This window comes from Physeter macrocephalus, chromosome 4 (genome assembly GCF_002837175.3).
Source record: "Physeter macrocephalus isolate SW-GA chromosome 4, ASM283717v5, whole genome shotgun sequence".
NCBI classification, from domain to species: Eukaryota; Metazoa; Chordata; class Mammalia; order Artiodactyla; family Physeteridae; genus Physeter; species Physeter macrocephalus.
The window spans coordinates 125,368,744-125,372,362 of NC_041217.1; the positions used below are offsets into that span (position 1 = coordinate 125,368,744).

The 3,619-nt window shown below is 36.8% G+C and overlaps 1 non-coding gene across 1 annotated transcript; it reads right to left on the minus strand.

Moving 5' to 3' along the window:
- Positions 1–3,235: 3,235 nt before the first annotated feature.
- On the minus strand, positions 3,236–3,308 carry TRNAE-CUC (transfer RNA glutamic acid (anticodon CUC)). Its single transcript has one exon. It is a non-coding gene; the product is annotated as a tRNA-Glu (tRNA).
- Positions 3,309–3,619: the final 311 nt, after the last annotated feature.

Below are 3,619 nucleotides of genomic sequence, written 5' to 3' on the forward strand. Positions count from 1 at the left end.
ATAATCAAGCAAAGAACAAAAGCTAGATTGTTTAATATTACCTTATATTTGAAGTATTTTTGCATGAATTATCCTAGTTGATCCTAACAACAACCCTCTGATATCATTATTAACATCCCCATTTTACTCTTGAGGAAACTAAGATCCAAAGATAAAAGTTTACTCCCAATTAGTTCACTCAGCCAGAAGGTGAGATCAGCTCACTTGTCTGTCAAGATTCTCATGACGAATGAAGGAAAAATTGGCCCTTTTTTTCTGCAACCCTGCTAGTACTTTGCAACTAACTTCTTAGAGCTTACTGCATTGCATTGTAATCGTGTACTTTCTCCATCAGTTGGCAGTAGGATACTTGAACTTGGTGCTATTCATTCAGTAAATATTATCAAACTTTATCTACTCTGAATGAATGCCCTGGAGTGGCATTTCAAATACAGACTTCTCTGCATCAGTGGTTCTCAAAGTGTGGATCCTGTAGCAGCAGCTGCAGCATCACCTGGGAACATGTTAGATATGCAAATGTTAGGCCTCTCTCAAGACCTATTAAATCAGATAATCTGGGGATGGGACCCAGCAATCTATTTGAAAAAGTCCTCCAGGTGATTCCAATGCACCCTCAAGCTTGAGAGCCGCTGCTCTACCCAGATCACGAAGGTGGCTACAGCTGTGTGTAGCCCAGCGCTGCCTGCAGGATGGAGGCTCTCATTTTGCCAGCCCCTAGGGGCACAGACAGCTGACAGCTCTCAGCTGAGTCCTTCTCAGAGCACAACTCACAGAGAAAAGAGTGTCCTCTTACCCAAGGTCACACTTGAACATGACCTCATCCAGAAAGCCTTCCTTAAAAAATATGTTCTCCATGTGGGTTGAGGGTCCCTGCTGTGTGCTCCCATGGCACTTTGTTGATTATTTCATCATAGAACTGTGCCTGGCACATAAATGGCACTTGGCAATAAAGAATTACTTAATGAATATTACCTGTCAAAATATAAGTTGTCTATTGAAGTCTCTATTAATGAAATTCCTGTCTGGGCTGTATGCTCCTTGAAGGCAGAGACAATACTTCATTTATACACTAATGTACAGCTCCTGGCACACTATCAGACAGATCAATGCTGCATGAATACTTGTTGAATTAATAAACATTCTATTTTCTGTGGATTCAAAGATGAATAAAATATGGACTTATCAATGAGGAGTTCACACTCTAGTTGAAAAAAGAGATATGTGAATAGATAAATCATGGTGCCACCTGCTACCGGTGACAAAAGAGCCATGAACAAAGTGCCTTGCACTGCACCAGGCATAATCCCATCTCCTTTCCTTTTATTTCAACCTTTTCTTTTACAGCTCAGCCAAAGAAGACAGGTCTCTCCCTGCCCTAAATTCCTATATGTGCTCTCCGCTTCACACATTTGACCTGGACAATATGTATATTGCTTAGCAGTGTTTAACACATATGCCCTGCCTACCCATAGAAGTTAAAAACTTACATCAGAAAATATGTTTTTCTATCTCCAATGCCTATCTCAATAACACAACAACTGTCATACAGTTTTCAATTTAGTAGATGTTTGTCTATGGAGATTAAAAAGAAATCACCCCCACTTAGGGTTCTCTGTGAAATAGATTCTGAACAGAGATTTGCACACAGAAGAGCAACTGAGGAGTGTTTGCCTGGAACAACACCTGTAACTGGGTGACGCTGTTGCAGCAGAGGCCTCAGCACATCCTACAAGGAGTTGTGGAGCCAGGATGGCCCTTCAGTGCTGTCCCATAGTGAAATCTGAGACTTTGTGTCCCCACATCAACCACTGGATGCAGGCTGTCCCCAGTGAGGGCCATAACCTTGGGCAAGAGAACTCCCTTCTGCAAAGGATAATTCTTAGAGAGGGACTACCTGTGAACCGTCATCAGACAGTACTCACAACAGCTGGGGGAAGGAGAATTTTGGTCCTGCAGAGGGGATCTAGGCAGGGCACCTCTGCAACACTACTGTACTGATCAATTCTTTAGTTCTTTAGTTCTTTAGTTGTATAATTCTCTAATTATACATGTGGAGAGACATATTCACTGTTATTTGTACTTTGCTTACTGCTTGATGTATTGGATTCACATCTCCATTAGACAAATACTGAAAATCAATTTGTCTCAATAATTTAAATAGTAACCACACTCAATAAATTCCTTTATAAAGCAATTTAAACTGCTGTTATTATAGCTGGGTCTCCAAGTACTTTCCTTTAAACAACAAACATGCACAAACTCAAAGATTCTAAACTCAGCTTTGCAAGATATGCCTAACTTGATCTAAAACATCAACGGCACAGATATAAATTATTTCTTTATTATTCTCATACTTTTCAGAGTTATTGCTTTATTTATATTGAAAGTTTCCTAAGATTTCTGAATTATTTTCATTCCTTCATAAAAATCCAGGTTGCAGAATCTGGTTGGGACATAAGACCTGGTAGCTTATGTATAAATAATTCAAAAATGCCATGGTCATTAGATTGAGCCCATTCTAATATGAAGTTTTACATGTCACAACATCAATTTTTAAAGTTTCTGTCATTTGGTTTTAATTTTTTGAAATTTGGTATCTTTCCCAAAATGATGTGTTCTAATTTTGCATAGCTTACAATTCCTAACTCATTGTCCTTTTGTTATGATTATCAGTACAAAATACATTTTGTATTTTTTAATACCTGAATTTACTATTAGTGTTTTATTATAATTACCAGAGACATTTAGAGGACTCATCTTTATAGGCCATAAGGAACTGAGTGTTGTAGTTAGCTCTCCTAGTCAGGAAACTTGTCATTTTGGAACACCATATTGAAATTTCTTTACAAAACTGAGTCTTCAACACATGAACATGGTATATCTTTTTATATATTTAGGTCCTATTTAATAATGTATTTCAATAAGGTGTTCTGGTTTTGTCCATAGTAATCCAACTTTTTGTTATATCCAAAAAACATCGTGTTGCTTTTGCAAGTGATATCTTCTTAAATTACGTAAGATTAGCTTTGATGGGATATAAAAATAAAATTGACTTCAATATCAATATTATATATTACAGCCTTGAAAAACTCTCATTAATTTTAATACTTTATCTGTAGGTTACTTTTGGCTTTTCAAGTAGAAAATTACATTGGCTGAAAATAATTTTGTTTTTTCTATGTATTCCAAATTTCTTTTTTTTTGGCCGCACCACAAGGCTTATGGGATTTTTTAGTTCCCCAACCAGGGATTGAACCTGGGCTCTCAGCAGTGAGAGTGCTGAGTCCTAACCACTGGACCACCAGGTAATTCCCAGATGTTATTCTTTTAATTGACTTATTGAAAAGGCTGGTAACTAGAAAAATGTTGAATTAAAGAGGTGATATTAGGAATCCAAGTCTTCTTTCTGATTTTTGAGGATATACTCTTAGGAGTGATGTTTCATGTAAATTTTTGTGTATATCTTTATCAGCCTAGGAAGTTGTCTTCTATAATTTGCTTCCTAAGAGGTTTTTTTAAAATATTGAATTAGTGTTACAATTTTCCATTATATTCTTCTTGAAATGATTGTATCATTCTTGCCCTTTAAATTATTAGCATGAAATACATTGATTTTTCT